The sequence below is a fragment of the Sceloporus undulatus genome, chromosome 6 (genome assembly GCF_019175285.1).
Source record: "Sceloporus undulatus isolate JIND9_A2432 ecotype Alabama chromosome 6, SceUnd_v1.1, whole genome shotgun sequence".
Taxonomy (NCBI): Eukaryota; Metazoa; Chordata; class Lepidosauria; order Squamata; family Phrynosomatidae; genus Sceloporus; species Sceloporus undulatus.
In genome coordinates this window covers 68790214-68814977 of record NC_056527.1, presented here as the reverse complement: position 1 = coordinate 68814977, position 24764 = coordinate 68790214, and the positions used below count along the sequence as shown (strand labels likewise).

The 24764-nt window shown below is 38.0% G+C and overlaps 1 protein-coding gene across 1 annotated transcript in view; it reads right to left on the bottom strand.

Annotated features, from left to right (window-relative positions):
- The window catches only part of CNTNAP2 (contactin associated protein 2), a 1400287-nt gene that overhangs the window by 755980 nt on the left and 619543 nt on the right, over window positions 1-24764 (bottom strand). The gene's annotated exons all lie outside the window — the stretch shown is intronic.

Below are 24764 nucleotides of genomic sequence, written 5' to 3'. Positions count from 1 at the left end.
TATCACGCATGCTTCAACAATGGGTAAACAGTGCAATTCATAGCTATTTGTGGGAGTTTGCTACTTGCTATTGCTATTTTCCTGTTCATTAAAAGTAGCAGCAGAGGCACAGATTAGCTACACGATAGCTACTGGCCAGCCACAAAGTCATGCAGTACGATCCTGACATTACAATTAAAATCCTGCTTCTATTCCAGTATTTAAGAACAGTGTGATAATTTCCTCAGATACAAGACAAACTCTATACTGCATCCTCAAACTATATAATCACCTCAACATCAACCTAAAATCTTTCCTGTGGCCAAAATCATATTATAAATCAAATCAAGTTTTATTGCTTTTGACCAAAGGTCATTGCACAGAACAAAACAACAATACATATAACAATATAATAATATAACAGTATAACAATACATGTAAATTATATCTGCAATGTGGGTACCTTATATCTGGTACAGGATTTCTAAACAAACAATTGTCATTAGGCCCATTAAAATTTTTGTCAAATATAGTCATCGCCTTTACAGTTTATGGCTATCCCTGTTATATACTTATTCCTGATTTTTTTAGCTGCTAAGGCAAACAAAGCTACTTTCCAGGTTACATATTTATTCCGGTCCAGTAGAAGGTGAAAGGTCATATCCTGTGGGTTCTGACTGGGGCTGGTTTCTATTATAGGTGTAATGAACCTTTCTCTTGGTTCTTGGTAGAGAGGACAAAATAACATGTAATGAACAAGGTCCTCTACCTCTTGACAACCATATACACAAGTACCTTCTTTTGCTGGGATACCTCTATATCTTCTGTCTCTGTATGTATATTTAATCTTAATTCGGTAAAAGCTTTCCGTAAATTTGCAAATGTTAAACTAACAAAATAGTCTGGAAAAATACAGAACGTCTTGAGTTTATAGTATAGGGGGCACATGAGGACAGATAAGCAGTATGGAAATCTTTTTGTATCTATGTTTCACTTATTATGTTCTTAATAAACTTTATCTGTGCTTCCAATTGCAGTTCATTAATTTCAGCTAATGAAATTCCATATTTGATAATCAATTATGCAGCCTGATGTACCCAGTTCTTGTTGGGCATGCTGTTATTCAGTTCAAGTAAACATTTTTTTGGAAGTCTATTATTATCCATCCTCTGAACTTTAAGCCAGTAGCATAAAATTCTCTTATCTATAAGGCTTTCTATACTCAGCATGTTGGTTTCCAATCTAAGCATGGCAGTTGGTGTGTCTCTAGGGAGGCCCAACAATGACCTCAAGAAGTAATTCTGAGGGGGTTCCAGGTTTATGTTTGGTTTACCTGTGGTACCACAAACCTCTGCCCCATATAGAAACTGTGCCATTGTTTTGGCTTTATATACTATTAAGGCAGGGTTTACTAAACTTCCCCCTCTAGTTGCCGCAAACTTTAATGCAGCTTTTGTCTATCTGTAAGATTGTATTTTTAAATTTAACAGTTGTTCCTTCCAAGATGTTGTGTCTGAATATACTAGGCCTAAACATCTAAATGATTTTACTTGACATATAATGCTTCCATCTAGGTGCCAAACATGTTTTTTTGGGCATCTTCCAAAGACCATAACCTGGGTTTTCTTGTAATTAATTGTCAGTTTGTTGTTTTTACAATATGTGGAGAGTTTTGCAAGGAGTCTCCTTAGACCTACCTCCGTTCTAGATATCAAAACAATGTCATCCGCATACATTAACAAATAAATTTTAGTATCAAGAATGTTAAGGAAAATGCAACATGGGATATACAGTAATAGAAATAAAACGTGTATGTGAAAGTCACAATGACTAAGCAAGAGCAATTAAGAAGCCACACAGGTGAAAAAGCTAATGTAATTTAGAAGTCTTGAATGTCAAGGACAGAATTATAGAATGTACAATTGGAAACACCTGAGATTCATTAAGTGTACAAGGTGAAATGATGAAATTCTTAAGTGTGGGTTGAACTATGTGAACCAATCAAAATGAATGTACACACCCACTGGGTGGAAACTGACTAGTGGGTGGTGATTAACAATGGCTATAATAATTGCTATGTTTGCCAATGTATTTTGTGGGTAGTTGTGGATAGTTGGAGTGTTTTGGAGATATTGGAGATTATAGAGTTTGTGAGGGCATAGAGTATTTGTATATAGTAGAATAAAGTAGATCTTATATACAAGACTACTGAGTTGTCTGGTGTCTTGAGTGAAGATACAAGAGCCAGCAGAATCCTGGAGAAGTTTGGAGACATCTCAGGAAGAAGAGTGAGAAGGCAAGGAGAGTTTGTCAGGGTCTTCAGCCTATTCTCTGAAACTCTGCTGCTTTGGAGAAAAGCATTAACCACTGACCAAAGCTGGTCAGCACCGCTGCATAACAAGGTGGTGAGTTAGAGCCAGAGGTGAACAGCTACAACTCCCATCATCCCTGACAAAGAATTGTGACAGAGGCATATTGCAAACCCTCCAGGTCTTTTACTTCATTAATAAAAAAGTTAAACAAGAAAGGAGCTAAAATGCAACCTTGTTTAACTCCTACAGATGCATCAATCTTTGAAGTAAGATGTCCTGCCAGGTCCACTTTAACCTGTAACGATGTATTGGTATACAATGACTTTATAAGAAATAATAAACGGTGGTCAATATTTGTTTTCTGCCACAACAAAAATCTAGAAATCGAATCAAACGCAGATTTCAAATCAACAAAGGCAACATACAATTTTTGTTTCAGGTTATGAACATATTTGCACATGAGGAAGTTCAAAACAAAGCACAGATCAATTGTTGACTTCCCCTTTTGGAAATTGGCTTGTACTTCTGCCAGTAGATTATTACTATCTGCCCAGTCTTCAATTTTTTCCAAGAGGTACCTAGCATATAATTTAGAAGCAATATCCAAAAGACTAATAAGCCTGTAATTGGCTGGGTCTTTCCTGTCACCTTTTTTATATATTGGGGCAATAATACTGATTCCTGTTCACAAATTATCAGAGACTGGCCCTATGAATTCCCTAAAATGCACCATGTAAGTCACAGATGAAAGCTGCAAATAGTAGCAAATTGTGTTCTGCACCTCATGAAGCCAAATAGTGATGGGTCAACATATAAATATCTCTCCTGAATTTTATAGGGGTTTCTTAGGAAAAGAGCACTCAAAGGTGGTTTTTGCCAATATGGGAGGAGGCATTCCTTCAAGTAGCCTGGACTCAGGCCATGTAGGGCTTTATAGGTGATAACCAACACCTTGTACTGTGTCTGGAAGCTAATAGGCAGCCAATGTAATGATTTAAAAATAGGTGTAATATGGTCGAACTTGGATTTTCTGGTGACCAGTCTGGCTGCCATGTTTTGTATCATTTGGAGCTTCCAGACGTGGCCCAAAGGTTGCCCCATGTAGAGAGCATTGCATAAATCAAGACAAGAGGTACGACAGTTTCTAGGTCCTGCTGCTCCAGGTAGGGGCGCAACTGGAGTATCAGCCGAAGCTGATAATAGGCACTCCTGGCTGTTGCATCAATCTGAGAAGATAGTTGAAGCGATGAATCCAGGAGCACACCCAAGCTGCAGATGCAGTCTTTCAGGGGAAGTGTGACCCCATCTTGAACTGGCGAACTTATACCCGGATTGGGGTTACCTATCACAAGTACCTCCGTTTTATTTGGATTCAGCTTAAGTCTATTTTCCCTCATCAGAAAATCTGATTTATTTAAGAAGATATTTTTTTGAATATAGTAACAGGAATTCAAAAATGTTGGCCAGGTCCACACAAAAGAAGAAAATGGAAAGTATGATAAATATGGTTAGAAATAAATTGGGGGCAAAAATTAGAGGAAGAAGATAAAGAGTTACTGGAGCAACCATTTGAGAAGGTAGAGATAGTGGAGGTAATAAAGAAATTGAAAAATGGAAAAGCTCCGGGGATGAATGGATTGGGACCAGAATATTATAAAGTGTTTAAAAAGATATTAATCCCAAAATTGTTAGAATTATAAAATGGAATAATGAATGGGGAGAAGATACCAGTATCATGGTACCAATCATTAGTAATCTTAATACCAAAGGTAGATAAAGATTTAATGGACCCAGGATCATATAGACCTATATCATTAATAAATCAAGGTGCAAAGATTTTATCAGCAATAATAGCAAACAGATTGAATAAATGTATGTATAAATATATAGGAAAGGATCAATGTGGATTTGTGAAAGAAAGACAAATGTCCAATTTAGTAGGTAGAGTGTTGAATAAAATACATGTAATAGGGGAGAAAAAAAATAAGGGCAGGGATTTTGGCATTAGACATATTTAAAGCGTTTGATTGTGTGGAATGGCCAACATTAAAAATAATTATGAAAAGATTTGGAATGGGGGATAGAATAAGAGGATTAATAAACCAATTATATCTTGATAATTCACTAAATGATAATAGCTTAGAAGGAATAGGACTTTAAAAAAAACACGATGATACAATATTAACGATTAAAAATTTATTGGATAGATTGGGTAAAATAAAAGAACATTTAAAGATATTTGGAGAAATGACAAGGTTACAGATTAACTGGAATAAATCAGAAATGATGATATTTAATTATACAAAAAAAGAGGGATCTGAGTTTATAAAACAAAAAAGTTTAGAGATAAGATTAACAAGTAATATAAAATATTTAGGAATAAATATAATGAAAGATTTAAAGGAAATGGAAGATAAGAATTTGGTAGTACTAAGGAAAGAAGTAGAGAAAAAAATTGGCAGAATATATAAAAATCCAATTATCCTGGTTTGGAAGAATTGCATTAATCAAGATGAAAATATTACCAAAATTAATTTTTTTATTCAGAATGATACCATTAAAAATGTCGGAAACCAAACTGAATAAATAGCAACAGCTAATAGATATATTCTGTAATGGAGGGAAAAGAACATGATTAAATAAACAATTTTGGTATAAAACACAAAGAGAGGGACGGTTAGGCCTTCCCAATATAAGAGGATATTATGAGGCTAATCAATTGAGATATGTGATAGAAGGTATGTTGGGTGGGATAGATTTAGAATGGTTGGAAGTAGATATAGAGGAAGTAGATATGAGAATATGGAATATTTTTTAAAAGAACTTTACTAGGAAAGAAATAAAAATTATTGGAAACCCACTTATGAAAAATATAATAGAAATATGGTATAGACATAAAAAGGACTTAATGAATGAAGACTCAATAATAACACCAATAATAATGGAAAAGAAATTACCAAAGAACTTGAGAGGATTGTTAAATAAGGAGTTAAAGGAAAGGAAAATAGAATAGAAGATTGGATAGATGTAAGAATAGAAAAAGGAAATAAAAAAGAAAAATTTATGGGAATAAAAATGTCATGGTTTCACTATATGCAAATAGAACAATGGATTAAAAACTGGAGGAAAAGGGATGTAGAAAAGAAAAAGTATACACAATTTGAACAAATAGTTCAGAAAGGAAGAGAAATGGAAGAAAATGAGAACTTAAAAGGAATGACTAGTAAAATTTATAAAATGTTGATGGAGAATAAAAGAGGAAAAATAGAAGGAAATACTTTAAAGGGACTATGGGAAGAAGAATTCGGATGTAAAATAAATGACAAAGAATGAGATAGAATTTGGGAACAAAGACATTTGAAAAATGTATTGGTTTGGATAAAAGAAAATTATTATAAATAAATAATTTATAAATAAAACAAATTAAATTATTATTATTATAAGTTGATTTGGAAATGGTACCTGACTCCAATGAGAATACATTATATTAATAAAAATAATTCAAAAAAATTGTTGGAGAGGCTGTCAAGAAGTAGGGTCATATATGCATATGTGGTGGCAATGTAAATATGTACAAATTTTTTTGAGAAAAGTGCTATTAGAAATAGAAAATGTTATGACTATAAAAATAGATAAAAGACTGAGTATAGTTTTGTTATCGTTATATAATTCAGAGAAATGGAAAAAAGAAAAAAAGATTTGGTAATAAATAAAAAAAGATTTGCTCACAGCAGTGAGATTAATAATAGCAAGGTGTTGGAAAACAAAAATAGATGTAGAAGTGGAGGATTGGTACAAAGAGGTATGGAGATTAGCTATTAATGATAAATTGACATGTAAACTGAAAGTAAAAAAAAGGACTATGGAAAAGAAATGACTTTGAGGAGATTTGGAAAGAATTTGTTGAGAAAGTACTGAGAAAAGAAGATGGAAGATTACCTCCAGAAGATGAACTGAAATTTTGGATGGAATATAAGGATGGAAATGGCTCCGGAGAAGGGGGGCACTGAGGGGTATATAAAATGTAATAGTATGTAATAGAATGTAGGAGATATTTGTTTATGGAATATTATAAAAAATTAAATAAAAAAAGACAGAATAGAAGGTACATTACAGGTACATTGGCTCAATCAAGCCACAGCACTGATATGTAAGGATGAGTAGAGCTGTTAATATCAGGGTCTCTTGAAGGTCTCTCATTCACAGGATTGGCATAAGTCGAAGCTGACTTGACAGTGCATAACAACAACAACTAATTGCTTCTGTGTTGATTGATTAGGTTACCATTATAACTTAACATGCATTTTAAGTTTTAGTTCTAAGGGCATCTGCATAACATATTAATATACAACACAGACTTCTTCTACCTACATTATGAACAAGGGCATATGGAGGGCTGCTGTGGAGAGTGGTGGACTCTCCTTCACTGCTGATTTGGATGGAGAAGAATGCTTTACTGTAGATTCCTGCAGTGGCAGGGGTCGGACTGGATGAGCATTTGGAGCCCTTCTGTGATTCTGCTCCTCAGATCTGAGCCAAGAAATGTCCCAAAGACTAAAGTACTGAGATAAATTAGCTTCAAAACATATGCAAACAGAAATTACAGGACAATCATACTACTCACTGAAGGATGACTCTGAGGTCACAGTATTGTAGCAGACCTTCCTTCTTCAGATTTTTCTCTAGCCCACAAAATAAAAAAAAAATGACTGTTGCAATCTCCCGTACGCTATTATCCTACTCCTTCCTGTGGCCTTCCTGTGGCTTACTGAAACAGCTAGATAAAATACAGTAGGTGTTTCCTAGGCACACAGAGAACAGGACAGTCTTCTTGTTGCTATTAAATGGGATTCCTGTCAGGCCATCACAAGAGATATAACTGTGCCTAAGGGCACAGTCATGGAAAGGGCAAATTACTGTGCCCATCCATTATCAGTGGGTCCTTAAATATGAAGACTCTTATAAGTCTTAGAAGTCCCTTCCAACTGTTTACTGGAGCTAACTGCCAGGAGGTGCATGCAGGATAGATTGTATGTAGCCTTTGTTATACTGAGGAGGACTTAACTATGCTAGCTGTCTTAATTTATGTGTGTATGTGTGTGTGGTTAGTACCCTTCTGATGGATAATTCCTGAGGGAATTCAACTGCATAGGAGTCTTTGTGGACCAATTTTGCCAGATTGTTCTAGTCTTTGGGAGACTCGAGCTCCCCTGTACTCCCATTCTAGGGCCCATGAGCCTTGCCTATGTTCATATGACCCACCGAGTTTTTCAGTCCCTGAACTGCTGCTAGGACTTGTGAAAGGCTAGCCACTAGACCTTGAGGTCTCCCCTCAGCTTTGTAGTACTGCTGCTGAGATCAACACAGCAAGAAATCTTACCAGTGAAGGTGCTGGTGTTATTCTCTGCCATGTTTTACATGGCACAATGGGTTCACTTGCATGCACTCCTCTTCCCTTTCCTCAGTCCCCTCTATTTAGTCTTGGCTTTTAGTTCACCTTCTCTACAAGCACAACATACATGAACTCAGCTTTGAACTGAGACAGAGAGCCCTGGCATCAGAGAGGAGATGGGAGCCTAGGTTTTAAAGCCACCTCATATATAAAAATCAAGCTTTCTCTTTTTCCTGTGCTGCTTGCTCTGAATCTTTTCTCCTTGCCTAGAAACTCAGAGAGGCATAGCAATTTCCTGAAACTTCCGCCAGTGCCCTAAGATCCGGCAACCTTATTAAAAACTGAATCTAACATCTTATGACTCACGATCCTGCTCTTAGCTACAATTTTCTATCAGTTTTCAGAGAATGAATATCTCTGGGATGGCAATTACAGCTCCTAGCATCTTCTTTTTAAAATGATTTAGAATTTCTGAGGCTTTACTAAATACATAAATAAAGCATAAATCTGGTTGCAAAATAATCTATCTGTAGTATTAAGCTCATTTTGAATTGTCTCATTGTAGGCTTTTTTTTTTTTAGGTAAAAGTCATGAAGTGTCTCATTCATAAGATTGCCCTACACTGAAGCCGATTTAATGGCAAATAACAACAAAAACTTTAGATCATATGGTTCAAGGATGTGTTGAAGTTTACTACACACCACCTGCTTTATAGCAACTTCCCCCTCCCCAAAACCCTCAACCTTTGCAGTAATAAATTCCTTGTATGAAACCGTCCTTAGCTTAAAAAGAGAGTGTCGACTATCAATCCATAACACATCATCTTATGAATTATACATTCAAGGGTAGGAATTAGTTCATAAATAAATGCAAAACTTGAATTAGCCACTTGGAACATGTAGCATGTAGGCGAAATAAAACAGGGCACAGGGGAATTTTTAAATTTGGCAAAAATTAAAAACCTTGAAAAAGACTATAAACTCAGGAGAAAAGGTCACCCTATAAGAGATGAAACAAAGCCTCCTTGTAAATCCATACGTCTTGTTTTGAAATTGTGACTACTATGGGACACAACTGATCTCCTTTTTAAATCTAATGACATTTACATCTCCTCTGAGAATTATCAGTTTTCATATCATTTGGGGAAACCAATATGGAATTATGTGCAGGAGTCTTGCTTTTATTATCCCACACTGATATGCCCAGCTGGCATTCAGAGATTTCTGTGTCAATGAATTCTTCTATCAAATTAGTTAGTAATATAAATGAATAATTACAACACTAGTTGAGCAAGGCACTTTCTAGCACTCAACTATTTTCAGATGATGATATCTAAGAAATGACTGCCTATCTGATCCACAGCTCTTTGGGCAATCTAAAATTAATATTTATGTATCAGTATTTGGAGTATTAGCATATACAGAACAAGGCCATCTGTACCTTGTATATGATTTATGGTTAAGACGTACTCTACTAAAACCACTTTCTCACACACATAGGAAAGTGCATACCTAGCAAGACTACTCTCCACCTCACTCCCAGCCCAAAATTCTTAAAATTAAATTTTCAGAGTATCTTGATGGCACAGCCATTCTAGAAGAATATGTATCTTACACACATTTAATATTAGCAATAGTACTATTTCTCCCCTCTAAAGAACATCATGTGCATACATTTGTGGAGACGAATCCTGAACATGTTATGTATGCTCTTCAGACTCAACTTAACTGCATGTGTCCTCTCTTAGTCACTTTCCTCATTATGGCACACCCCCTACTGCTTGCACATTACCATTCCTTTTGAGTCCTGAAACAGTCATATTTTAGCATCAGGGGGGTTGATCTAACGTCAATTGAAGTCAACAGGAATCCATCCGCTGGCTTCAGCACACTTTGAATTAAACCCTAAAGGGAGAACTTCCAAAAGCATATTTAAAAGAAATGTTTAACCTCATAAGCAAATGCATTTGGCACATTGGGCCTTGTGGCATTTAGTTGAAAAGGCAACAAGAAGCATCCTACAGTTATAGTTTGACTGCTTCACATTTCTGTAGTGACCACAAGCTATGCACCAGCCGGTCCTTTCCCCATTTGGACTTTTGAAATTACTTGAATAATCTTCAAAGAAGGAGATAGCTAGGCAAAAACTTTTCCCCAGTCTTCTTCAGAAGGTGATAGTCCAGGAATGAGAACATATGACAGTGAGCTGACCACAATCTCCCTTTAATACATCCCATCCTGATTTCACTGGACTCCCTAGGTGAGTTCCTTGGATTTTCATGGCCACAACACTGCTCCAATTGAGCTGCTTATGCAAATTACATCAGCCATACAGATATTACATAAGTTGAGGCTATAGTTGTTCACACAAATAGTTACTCTGAAGATGTAACCAACATTATTATATTTTTAACCCCCCCCCAAAAAAAAACCAGGGTGAAAGAAGTGATTCAGCAAATACCATTTTTAAAAATCAAGAATGGACAGGCAAACACTGGCTTGCCACTATAGGTTTGGGTATGATGTTTGAGACCGTCCATGAATAGAGATCAGGTTTTTTTTTAAGGAGGTGGAGTCTTATGGGCCACACCTGGCCACTATGGGGCAGACCAAAGCTATTTAAGTTGTCTTGTCCCCTCATTGGCCTCCTTTCTCAAGATTACATCCTGTCCTCCTGTGGGATGTATGGACTTGTTTGCTTGTTTTGAAGCTAGGTAGGAGTTTTCTCCCCTTTTCCTATCTCATACTGTTTCTAGGGACTGGTAATTGGCTTGAGTTAGGATGTTAAATAGGTTTCCCCTGACCTTAACTGGGGTGGAGGAATGATCATTGTGCACCTAGCCAACCCACTGAGGAGAAAGGTCTGGATCAGGGCAGCCTTTAAATGTGAAGGGACATTGGGGCGGCTCATGAAACAGCCTTTTGAGAAGATATGGGTTTTTTCTCCCTCTTACAAACTTGAGGAAGTTTGGGAGAGCATGCCTCATATCTACCTCCCTATGACTGGCTGAGGAGACAATCTGAGGTTTCAGTTGCCCTCAGAGTCTGGTGATTTCACCCTATGGGAAGGCTGAAGAAGTGGTTAGGTAAAGACACCTGGCTTCAGCTGAACCTGCATCAGGAGTTCACCCTCAGTTGATGTCTCAAAAATTTAAAGTTACCAGTTGGGGTTTAAATAGGTTTAAAGTCTAATAAAGGCCCATTTTTATATCTAATATATGTGTCTGATCTCTTTATTTCATGGTGAGTGCTCAATGGCGATCATGGCCAGAATCTTCTTGGTGCTTTGCACATGAGTAAGTTTCCCTGTGGAAGTAGCTTGACATTTTTTTCCTGATATTCAACATCCAAATTCAGTTCAAGGTTGTTGATGTGGCATTGTTTATGCAGTACCACTGCACCTTCTCATCAGCCAATATATATCTGTCTCCCCTTGCTGAAATTGGCAGTAGAATTCCTTTGGTTGACATCCTGATTCATGTCTCTTTGTGTGTTCATTTCCACATTAGATTGTGCAAGACTGCCATGCAACATAAGGACAGTGTAGCACAAGCAGTGCACAAATCCAATGACAGAGATTTATGGTATGCAACCCTGATGCAGATCTCGTCCCTTGTGACTCTGCAGAAGTTGTTGAACTACAACTACCACCATTCCTTGCTATTGGCTATGCTGCCTGGGCCCTCTGGTCCTTATACTCGAACAATACCTAACCTTAGGAGAAACTTCCTGAAACATTGTATCAGAGTGTGATGGAGTCTCCTTCCTGGAGGTCTTTAAACAGAAGCTGGATGGCCGACTGTCAGGGATGCTTTGACTGAGAGTTGGACTAGATGGTCCTTGTGGTCTCTTCCAACTCTATGATTCTATGACAGATTAGGACCAGACATTAGGTAACTGAATAGTCTGTTAATCTGGGTGAGCTGGGCTTCTAGTGGGATGCCCACCAGGTAAGGTTATCTTTCAAAAGTTCAGTCATGATTGATTCTGGCCCTGGAGATATTCCAGATTTGATATGAGAAATTAATATATTTATTTCAGCTTGAGTCACAGGAGGCCAGTGGGAAGAGTATGAAAGATCCAGAGAGAGATAATATGACTCCATAGGGACCTTCTCTCCACATTTTCTGAAGAGAGTAGAGAAATTCGAATCCCAAACACAGGCAGCTATTTTACATTGTATTGAACCTTCAAGGTTGCCTAACATGCCTATAATTATTGATTAAAACTGCTTAATATTTTTTTTTTTGCAAGGAAGAATTAATCAAAATTTATCAAAATACTTCATTGCCTATGTATGGATTCTTTCTTTTTCTGGACATAATACATTTTATAAAGTGTAGCCTATTTCATTTAAACTCATGGAAGCTGATAGAAGACACTGCCAAATTGCTTCTGCAAATGTAACAACATGTTAGAACCAGGTGTTACTTCCCTTCTGTAACACTAGGTCAAAACAGAGTCATTCTGTGTGATAAATGGTTTTGGCTAATAAGACTTTTCAAGCCAACAAGTTATCAATGGCATGTTACATACGCGCACAAAGTACGTCCCCAGGGCGTACTAGGGTTAGGAAGGGGAGTCACTTCCTGATGCCCCTAACCCTAGTACGGACTGGGTCCATACAAAATGGCGGCGCCCATTCCACACGGGGGCCGCCATTGCTATGTCACGACCGCACCACCTCCAAACAGGGCGGCGCGGAAGTGACGTACTGGGGCCGCCCGAGGGGTCTGGGGTACCCTTTCTGCAGCCCCGGAAGGAGCTCCGTTTTGGAGCTCCTTCCACCTTTGCGTCGCTGGGCGCAGCCTTTACCCCGCAAAAGTGGGATTCTTTTCAGAATATGTCAGAAGCAGTGAGCATTAATCCAACATTAACCGGCACAGAAAGTGAACAAAATCAGCTGCTTTTTACTTTCAGGATTTTCCTGAAAGTAAAAAGTGGCTGATTTTGTCCACTTTTGGTGTGGGTTAATGTCGGATTAATGCTAAGTGCCCCCGATGTGTGTGAAAACGATCCTGCTTTTGTGAGATTTTTCCAGGATTTAAATTCTATTTCTGCATGGGATTTGGACACTTAGCCTATTGTGTGATAAACTCCCTAGGGTAAGGGAGAAGTGTACAAGGCTCTATTTACCAAAGAAGTAGGGAATTCTCTAATATATGCCACAACTCCTGCATTGTGGATACCCTACATTCTTCTTAAAAGGGCTCTGGAATGGCCCACACTTCGTCAAATATAATTTAAAATTAGTTTAATCTTTGCTAGAGATTTTATTAAATCAAGCTCAGAGTCAAAAAGGTAAGAGATCCATCCTGCTGGAACCATTTCTTTGTCAAACCATGCCTTAATTTTCACCACCATAAAGTCTCCTTAGTATGATGACAGAGGCAATGAATTATATGATACTCTTTTTCTGAATTTCCTACTTGAAACCAGGCTTTTTCATACTTCTTTCCCTAAGGGACTATGATGTGGCCATTTCTGAATGGCATTGTTGAAATATGTGGAAGAAGAATCTGAAACAATATTAGAGAATTAATAATCCTGAGCAAATGGAATACTCTTATAATTTTATTTCTTTCTACTTTGTTTTCTTATTTTCAAAGCAACATCATCAAAGTTCATGCCTTGAGGCAAATTCAGGCCTGAAGGAGGGGCTGGCAGAAGGAGAACATCGGAGACAGAATTAAAGTCGTAACAAGAATATTAATACTAAAGTTGATTTGTGCTGGCCAAGGGTCAGTTGTCATAGTAATTTTCCACCAGATTTTCTCATTGCTAACTATCCCAAAATGTGTAACCATACAGAAAAAAATCTCATGGGTAGTGGAAATACAGATATTTTTGTGACTGCAAAAGCATTAGTAAATGTTTTATTACAGAAAAATCTTCTGAAGCAGAAGATGTGTGTGAGGATTTTGTTTGTTCCATATTTTAAGTCAGCTTATCTGATTTGCATTTTTGATTGCATTTTGGCAGAAAGGTGGGATATGAGTGAAATAAATAAATTAAAAAATACAAATAAACAAAGTGCATAGCACTTTGTATTTTTGATTATTATTATCATTATAATAATTATTATTTTAAAATCCACATTAGTAGGTATTATTGGTTAGATCTAGGCTAGATCAGTGTCCATGGTTATTGTGAAAATCAGTGTATTTTATCTCATTACTAGCTTGACCAATTTATTTCAACTGATTTAACTGCAATAAATTAATATGGAAACAGCTCATTACTTCCTATGTGTCTCATATTGAGAGCAGCCTAAAAAATCTAGAAGTTTGTGTAGACCAGTAAGTGAGCATGATGATTTCCCATGAAGTACAAACTATTTTTTAAAATTGCCAGTGTATAACTTGTAGATACAAGTCAAAACTCAGTTTAAAATAATGGTCTCTTATATACACAGAGTTATAGAACTTTGGCTACATCTGCATTGCAGAATTAATGTAGTGTGACACCTTTTAAACGGTCATGGTTCAATGCTATGGAATTCTGGAATTTGTAGTTGCCTGAGGTATTTGAAATTCAGTGTCACAGAATTATAGTGACTCAGCATATTATAAAGGATTTTTAAAAATGAATCTATAGTAAAGTGGCACCAAAATGCTATATATGAATAGTGTGTGAAAAGCTCGGAAATGTGGCACACAATGGAAACATGGGTCATTCAGTGAAGCTAAATAGTGAGAGATACAAGGCAGAGAAAAGGGAGCTATTCTTCACATAGCACATAGTGGGATTGGAATTTGTTCCCGGAAGATATAATAATGATCACCAATGTGGATGACTTTAGAAAGCAATATATTCAGTATTAGAGGCATAATGCCTCTGAAAACCAGTTGCTAGGGCCCTCTGAAACTTCACAATTATATCACTACAATGGCTAGGCTACGTGCGATGGAATCTTAAGATTAATAATTTGATGAAGCACTAGAGCTCTCCGACAGTTAAATACCTTTCCCAAAATTTCTGATTCCAGGATTTCATAGGATGTAATCATGGTAATAAAAGTGAAATCATAGTGCTATAACTGTTGTGTGACTGGGCCCCAAGAGGGTCCTATTGCCCTCATGCTTTAAGTTGAGGTTTTCTAGAAGCATTTGGTTGGCTACTGTGGGAACAAAATAATAATAATAATAAATAAAACTTTTATTTATATCCCTCTCTTTTGTAGCAAGACAAAGTGGCTCACATTAAAATGTCCACATACAATATAACACATAAAATTACAATATCCCCCCTAAAATTTTTTTAAATATATTACAATTAAAAGAAGTTTAAAATTCATTTATAATAAAGATAACATTGGCAGGGTGGTAGTAAATACATGGTGTGAGGGGATAATCAATCTGTGGCCAGGGAATTTATTCGGGAAAGGCCTGCCGGAAGAGATCCATTTTGACAGCTTTTTTGGTAATATGATAATATGATCTCGCCCGGCAGGCCGTTCCGTAGCCTGGGAGCAGTTGCAGAAAAGGTCCTCTGGGAGGTTGCAGTTAATCTGGAATTTAAAGGCTGCAATAAATTCCTCCCAGAGGACCAGAGTGTGGTGGAAGTAGCGATCCTTTAAATAGATTGGACCCAAGCCATGTAGGGCTTTAAAGGTAATAACCAACACTTTGTACTGCACCCGGAAACTAACAGGAAGCCAGTGGAGTGACTAGGATCAGTGTTATCTGGTCACTCCTAGAATTTCCAGTGACTAACCTGGCTGCTAAGTTTTGTACTAATTGGAGTTTCTGGACTAGGCACAAGGGTAGCCTAGAAAGAGAGTTCACTATGAATAGATCTCTCATAAATACTGCACAAGTTTAGGCTAACCGCTGTTACAAACTGCATATTTTCCAAGGCTCTCATCAGAAAAAGGATAGATTTTTGTCTCCAGGATAAAAATAGGATTTGGCAACTGGTGTCAATGAATGACAGCACAGTGACCAAAGAATGCTTATTAAAATTCTGGCTACTTCTCCTATTCAGCCTCTGATCCATCAGAGTTCACTGGAATCAGAAATGGGGTGGGCTACTTTGCCCTCATCCTATTCTAGTGTCACTTAGTCACTGGGAAATTAATCTCAAGTGTGACAGTTATAGACCTGGCTATTTTCAGAGTACCCAGTCCTTCTAAATTTCTCATGAACGCCTCTCTAAGTGTAAATTATAAAAGAAAAAAAATTTAAAAATTAACCAGGAACATATTTCCAGTTTAAAACTATCTCTTTAAAATACTAATAAATTTGTTCATTAACTTTCTTCTTAGGACTTAAAGGGTGAAAACAAAGGTATAGTTACTAGGAGGGTGGGATGGGGTGAGGGAATTCCCTCCCAAATAAGAATTCTGCCTCCACACTGACATTCTCCTTCAGTCCCCACATTTCTAACATTACAGTAACATAAAACTTCAGCTGATCATTTAGAAATACATTTGTTCCTCCCCGTTCATGGACTTGGGAGTCTGTGGTCTCACTCCTTCATGGATGGCAAGCAGGGAGGGACAAACTGGTGTATGCTTGTGAGGCACATGCACAGGGCTACACATGGGAGTGCGCATCCATTTTAACTAATGGGCTTTGAATATTTGCAGTTTTTCCAATTCACGGTGGGGCTCAAAACAGATCCCCCACCAATCGGGAGGGACAACTGTATAGTTTAGACATCCAGAGAAAAGAGACAGGCAAAGTGGCCTAGGGAATCCAAACACAGCAAATATGAGTTCTAAGTGTAAATGATTTTCAGTGTCTCATTTCTCTGCAATGCTAGAAATTTGAGGAATGAAAGAAACAATAATTTCAAGGAGCTTCCTATTCATATTTGAAGGGACAATGTCTTCCTTCCAACCCACCTCACTCTATCCACAACCCTCCAGTCATACAAAGTAATTCACACATTTGATGAAAGGCCAAGCTAAAGTCTTTCTGCTTGATATAATAGATTTCCTCAATACATCTTTTTCACGGAGTGAATCATTTAGATATAAGGGCATAAGTAGTTTGTGTATAGGACTACAATTCTCCAGACCAGGGTTTGATTCCCCACTCGGGTATGAAACCAACTGGGTTTTGAACAAATCTTGCCGAGAAAACCCCTGATACCCCTTTATCACATTGACGTTCTATGAAATATAGATATAATTTTATATTCTATTATTAAAATACTTCCTTTGTTGTGGCATTTTTTTTTTACTAAGCTGTGCAAACACAAGATTTTACTGCATTGCAGAGAGATATTCTACTGGGGATTTCTGCTTATTGAGCTGAGGACTATGCCGTTTATCAGACAAGGGAAATTGGAAGTATAATCCACTCGTAATCCAAACGCAATCATGGAGTTTAATGTTATTGCGTGATAGACTACCACACACAATTTCGGGCAATGGGAAGCCAGTCCGAACGCAATCATGGGGTTTCACGTTATTGCGTGAGAGGTGATCACACACAATTTTGGGCAATGGTAAGCTATTTTCGGGCAATGGGAAGTCAGTTTGAATGCAATTCGAATTCACGTAAATTCACAAAACTAGAGAATTCACGTGAATGCATTCTGGCCCCACATACTTTTCATTCGAAATTAAGAGAAATTCTTCCCATGTGATAAACTCCTATGTTATCCTATTATATACCCATAAGAAATGTGGATTCTGAAATATTTTTCCCTGTGTACAAACTAGCTGCAACACTCCTTTTATCTTCTTATTTGAACTGCTTTGATGCATGGTTTAAAATATCAGTAATTTACAATTTTTGTTATATGAGTTAGAAATGGATTTTGTGTCAAAAGCTGATTCATGATAACTTCAGTATGAGATAGCAGTGCCTAGCTTGGCCTGAACCATCATGGTTGAAAATCAGCCCCATCTGACTGAAAGATGCAACTGTTACATATTTAATATTCATGCTAACTGAAGATCTGAAGTTCTTAAACTTCTTCTAAGCAGAAGCAACCAAAAGTATAGAGGTCATCTGGAATGTACAAATCAATTTACTAGTCCCATGTTATTTGAATATCTGAATAATTCAGAACTTTTCCATTGGTCTACTCATCCTATGTAAATCCATTCAAAAATTGCCAGAGAGGGATGGCGCATGTTATGAGGAAGTAGCAAACACAACATGAATCATAAATGATTTGTCCAGAGGGAATGACTGTAACCTTCATGTGAGCTTCTGGAAGTGTTTGGTTAGCTACTATTTGAAAGGAAATGGTGGACTAGAGTTTGACCTGATCTACAAGAACTACTTTCTTTTGTGTGGTAGCATGGGTATTCCTGTGTATGGCAGCACCTCTAAAAATATAGCCTTTAATAGTCCTACTGTTTCCTAATCAGAGATGACTGAGAACTCCCCATTATAATTATCTGACATTGAAGCTGTAGTAAACGTAAATGTTCTATGGGTCAAGTATATTTATTGATTAAAAAATGTTTATTATGCTTTGCTTCTATTGTAAAATTAAGGTGTGAAAAATCTTAATTCTCTTGATGATACTTCTATACCTTTCCATAAATACAAGATTTCATCCTATGAGTAATTCATCCCTCCAAATATTTCAGAGGGGGAAAAATCTATACACTCTCACAAACATCAGAACACAAATACCCTAAACAGGATGATGAAATAAAATTGAACCATATAATTTATATAATATTTCTCAAGAAATATTGATCTTTCTGGAATGTCTATTGATCTTTTCAAAATACTTATTTTGTGAATCTATTGCTCATAAATTATGTCTTCAGTCCTATTGTTGAAAATCATATATTTTGACTCTTGAGACACTAAGAGGCAATGCTGATATCATAAACACTACTTATGGCATCAGAAAATAAATTGTCATTATAACTGGCTGACTAATAGCATACACACACATACACACAATATTTGCATGTCTGGAATAATATCTAAAATGGAAAATCAAGCTTGTTCTCCATGGATGAGATGCATGAATTCCACGTCTGATATAGATATTGGAAACTTTGCTGTCAATTTCCAAACATCATTTCTCTGGGCTCAATATAAAAACACATCAGCTTTTTCATCCTTTCCTGTAGCTACACATGGTTTTTTTTTCCTGTTTTGAAAAGTGGAAGGAATGCTTGGTATCCTTTATCTTCTATAAGTTCCTTTAGATTTTTAACTATCCTATTTATATATGCTGCTTATTTGAATATGCTGGCAAGGTTCTGTAATGGTGTAGGAATCATGTGGCCCTCCAGATATCACTCAATGGAAACTTCCACCATTTCTCACTATTGGCTATGCTGGCAAAAGGCAGGTCTCTCCCTCTCCCCCTCTTAGTATCAGTTTACTCACTCACATCTTTCTGTAAAGTGGCTCACCATTTTTTTAAAAAAAAATCTCAGTATTTAATATAAAATTAATATAACAATTATAAAATAAAAAACATTTAGAACAGTCACAGCAATGGACTATGATTCTAGACATCCCTGCTCCACAGTGAAAACCTATCTGGTAGCCTTGGGCAAATCACACTCTCTCAATGTCAAAGGCAACCCCCTGCCTATGAAAAAATCTTGCAAAGAAACATCTGTGATAGATTTGCCTTAGGATCGTCATAAGACAGAAATGACTTGAAAGCACAAAAGAACAACAATAAAACTTGCATTATGAAATATATGTAGACATTCAGTGAAATTCAGCCTGGATCAATTACATGTCTGAGGAATATTTAAAATAAATTAAGAAGGGATCTATATACTCATCCTAAGGTAGGCCATATGAGACTAGCAAAATAAATAAATAAATTGTAAACAGCACATTAATGAATGTATCATCTTGTCACAACTAGTGTTTTATACTCTAAAGAGATTATTACACTTCGCTCTCTCCTTTCAGCCTCAATGCTCTTAGCTTTCAAGGTGCTGTCCTTAACAGTTTCTCACTTCTGCTCCTATATCTTATTGACTACTCCTCCATGGAACAACTTCAGTAAACGCTAGGTAATTCTGGGACTTGCAGTTCTTGAGTAAGGGTGACATGCTTTTCACTACCCATATCTCCTCCTGTCCCACACACCGAGGGAATGCCCATATAAGCAAATCACTGTTCACTATCTTTCTTGTTCTGTTATAACAATGTTTCTGAATTGCTCCAGCAAATCTCACAAGATTTGGTTATTGCATAAAGATACTGTGTGGTCAGACAATCCTTGGTAACATCGTGCTTTCCAGTGATTCCCAAAGCTGGAGCTGGTTGCCTGCAGGGCCAGGAAAGAATTTTTCCATGTTGTTATAGGTTTTTTTGGGGGGGGGGGTTCCTGGGGTTCCCCCCACTTCATGTTGGACTTCTGGGAGGACTACACATCTTAACATTGGTGACCATGGCTGGATTTCTTGTTCACAATTGGTGGATATGAAAAAGAAAAGGAAAATTGAGCATGATTTCACTTGAGAGGACAGAAGCTCTGGGGCTGCTAGATAGCTGGTGGAAGGGGGTAGCCTGTAGTTTGGCCAGCTGCCTCCTCTTGGATGAGCCATTTTCCTCACTCCACATATTGAAAAATGCAGCAAGCATTGCCAGATGGCTACTAGGCACTTGTTGCTTAATGGTTGAGCATCTGGTGGGAACCATGAAACCATGGAGCCTGGTGTCCTTTCCCCACTTTTTCTACACACTATACGCTAAGGGAAGTGTACGTAAATGTGTCTGACTGATATATGTGGGATCAAAATTATGGCCACATCACCTACCTCAGAACACAGTGATGTTTATCACACTATGCTCTTAAAGAGGTACTATTCCAGTGTGACTCCTCTAGCAGCCTCCTGTTGCATGCTGGGATTGGCAGTTTTAAGGAGCTGAACTTCTCTGCCTGAGAATTCTAAATACCCCTCCTTAAAACTGCCAATCCCAGCATGCAACAGGAGGCAGCTAGAGGAGTCACACTGGAATAGTACCTCTTTAAGAGCTCGTCTGATAAACACCAGTGTTTGGCCTCTCTGTCTTGGCTCAACAGTCCCTTACCACTTACACAGTAGCAGGTGTTCTTTTCCATTGATATTTGTGGCATACGTAGTCAAAAGAAAGATTCTAATACAAATTCTGAAATGGCTTTAACAATTACTGTAACAAAAATAAAGCCTTCCTATTTACTAACATAAATAAATCATAAAGTATATGAAAAAAAAGTAGTTAGCTCTTGCCAAGAGTAAAATAAACCTAGTGTATATGCTGGCTGAGGCTGATAAACCTTTGCAGCAAAGTGTGATAAAAGCATGAGTTAGGTTTATTTACAGACTATATTTAATGCTTATATTATGATAGAATATCAATCATTCAAATTCTCCAACTATATTGGTAGCTTATTCAGTGTCACAGATACTGTTTAGGAGCGGCTTGATTTTTACACAATAACAAGCAAATTCAGGTACTGAAGACAATCAAATGAAAGTTCTATTTGGTATTTTTTTTAAAAAAATATGTTTAGTACTATATATTGAATATACATATTTAACTTAAAAGTGTTACTGAAAAGCAAAATGCTGTTTAATTGCCTCAGAATTCCTCTTGGTTGAAGCTAAAGCCTTTATCCTTGCATGATCAGGACAAACCAGAAACCAGACTATTCCAGAGCAGATCCCTATATAGGACCATATGGTATCATCAACTGATAACATCACAAAAGGTGGGTGTGGGCAGAATGGGCGTGAGACTGTTAGGAGATTATTTCACACACATTTTTTGCCCGATCCAGGCATGGGATGAGATTGGTCTGCAACAGGGGAAAACGAGTGTTATTGCACATGAAATTGCTGCTGCACTGCCAGCCAACCACCACCCGTCCCTGTGCCACACTTATCCTGCCAATTTTGGTAGTATGGAAGTTTTCCATCCATCAAAATCGGCCAGCTCGGGGATAGGCGGTGGTCAGCAGGCAGCGCAGCAGCAATTTCATGCGCAATAACACTTGTTTTCCCCTGTCGCAGCTCACTGCCATCCCGTGCCTGGATCAGGCAAAAAAGTATATGCGATAATCTCCTTAGTCTTCATCATTAATGTTTTCTCTTTTGCTGCTGAGATTTTGACACTAATGGGATTTATGTTGTTGTTATACTGATAAAAACAGCCAGTATAGTGGTACTATTGGATGAGGCTTTTGTGGTAAAAAAAAGCAGTGTGTGTGTGTGTGTGTATATATATATGCTGCCCACTATATCTATACGAAATTATAGATATTTTTCATGTTGTGAAAGAGGCTTCTAAATAGCCATTTGCTTGGTAAGCTTTGAACAGTAATACTATCCTTCAGATGATCAGACAAGGCAGGTTTTCTAAACTGAAAAACATACCTGATGGTGCTTTTCCCTTTTAGATTGGTAATGTCACAATTATAGACTGTCACAAAGCATAATTTGTATAGGCAGGTGGCCATTTAAAACACTCAAGTTGCCAGTAATTCATGTGGACCTGTTTGCAAAGCATCTTTCTCTATATTTTAGCCTAGTGTTTCTTTAATGGGGATTAATCTAATTTCTTTCTGGTTATTCCAATTGAGATAGAACCCGAAGAGGATGAGAAATTTGGCTCATTCCCAGAAAATGGAAAGCCCACAGGAGCTGAAAAATGGAAATCCAAATTTCAAAGCACATGAAGGAGGAGCCACTCAGACTCAGGGAAGGATCGGTGTTAGTTGACTGAAGCACTAAGGCCAGAGGCAGACAGGCCTAAAGGGTTGCGCTGGGACCACACCAGCCCCAATCGCTCTGGGACTGTGGCAAGTGCATAGGCCTGCTTCTGAAAAGCGGGCCACCACCGCAGTCCTGAACCTGACCGCTGGTATTTTTTGCTGGTTTTTCCAGCACTTCATGTGGCATCCAGACACTTTGGGGGAGTGTGTCATATAAATGCCATGCCCTCAACACAGTCTGAAGCCAGTGCTTTTCATCCATCTGCTTCAGGCCCAGGTGAGCTGCATGAAACTGCCATTTTATATCCTTTTCTGGTTCCGCTTTCACTTCCCTAGTTCCTTTCTGATTTCAAGCACCAAAGAAGAGATAGGCATACAGCAGCTGGCAGGATGTTGTTCTCAGGCATTGGATGTTGAAGCCACAGGCTTCACTCTAGTCCACCTGAGGAGTGTAAAGTTAGGAGCCATCCACTCTGGTCACCATTTCAGTTTCAACTGCCTTGCACAGTTGAAGAACAGCAGTGGAACAGCAGAATAGAGCAACAAAGCAATGAAGCAAGTGAGTGGTGAGGCAGCAGAGCAGTAACACACCAAGTGGTAAGGCACCAAAACAGCAAGAGGACACCATAGCAATGAGCAGCAGAGGCAGCTCAGCTGAAAAAGTGAAGACAGGCTTAGCCAGTACTCAGGGATATCTCAATGGAGCAGTTTCTTGGTTCAGTACCATCTGAGCTGAAATACCTCACTTGCATCATAGTGAACATTACAGTAGAATTAAACTATTCACAGTACTAAAGTTAAAAGTTATGAATAACCTTAAGTTAACTGAATAAATTAAAAAGATAAAAAGCTGTTAAAAACAATTCAGTTAAACTTTCACTTGGGCTGGCCTAATGGAGTTCTAACTGGCCTTGGGAAGGGCATTTCTCAGTAATCAAAGAGGTAACTGGATAGGGAGTAAGTAATTTTTCAGGGACTCAGCAGGCCTGGAGTCAGCTGGTGCATGACAATTTGCAGGGTCTGCATTGCATGAGATCTGGATAATTATCCCCCCTCCAAAAAAAAAAAAAAAAAAAAAAAAAAAAAAAAAAGCTGAACTCACTTTCTGATATTTGCTTAATCTGCTTTGATTCTCCTTATTTGTTTGCAGTCTTACTGGATAAGGGACTGCTTATTCTGTGCCTGTCTCAGTTTTGGCTGCACATTCTGCTTAACTTTGGTTAGGCAATAATAGCATGTTGTGAGATGGACAATAGCTATGCTGACCAGAAAAATGGGATCTCAGCATTTGAACAAGCACCAGCCATCAACTCTGATGACCCATGGTCAGATGGATCAGGCTAGAAAGGAATGGTCAGAGCCTCACCATGGGAGGCTGCGGGGGGGGGGGGGGGACGGACAGCCACACAGCATACAAGCAAATCTCTGGCAGCTGATCCAGGCAAGGAACAGTAGGAGAGGCAAATGTATTGCAGTGATTTTCAAAGATCCTTAAAAAAAATTAGTAGAATAGGTTGAGGAGCTGAAGACTTCAGTATCTCAGGACCAAGCTCCAGTGAGTCAGGAACTCGAAGAGAAAGACAGAAGTGATCTGGCTGTTGAACTGGAAAGGTGGGCTTGAGAAAAAATAGGAGGAGATACAGGAAGCAATTTTCCTTGGATTCCTACTCTTCAAGCAAGTTTAGGAGAAGAAGGCCACCATTTTGAAGCCAAGCCCTCCCTCCAGTCCATCTGCCTTGGTCCAAGCCTCGGAGGTAGAGAGGAACTGCTGGACCTCTTACCCTCTCCCTCCACCACTCCCTTCTCCTTCTGTGTCATGTCTTTTTAGATTGTAAGCCTGAGGGCAGGGAACTGTCTAACTAAAAAGATTGCATGTACAGCGGTGTGTAAATTTACAGCGCTTCATAAATAAAGGTTAATAATAATAATAATAAGTGAAGAATAAAAGGTGTGATAAACATGGTAAGGGACAAAAATGATCTCAAAAATGGATGGCAGACACATTGAAATCTTCTGATAAGTCTTTTTCACTTGGTGATCAGTGTACCTGGACTAATGGAAAGAGACTGCTCATGTCTCCGGGGTGCCAGCTTGAGCATTAGGCAGGTAGTTAGAGGTTCTAATCAGTCTGGGGTGGGAAATGGGATGATGTAATTGTTACCACATATGGTGACAATGAGAACCTTTTCCAACCCAGGAATAATTTATTCCCCAAGATGATGGGGAAAAAAATCTTGATGGTTATTATATGGATATCCTTCCCCTGCTAAAATCAGAGTATGAGGAAGGCTTTATATGCCTTGGCAAGCATGAAATGAAAGAAGAAAAGAGTATGTTGACCTCACTTTTCAGAATTGGCTAACTGGGTTGGCTAACTGGCGCATGGTTGGAATTCGAATAATATTTTGAGTAATATCCTTCAGTGTCAAGCCC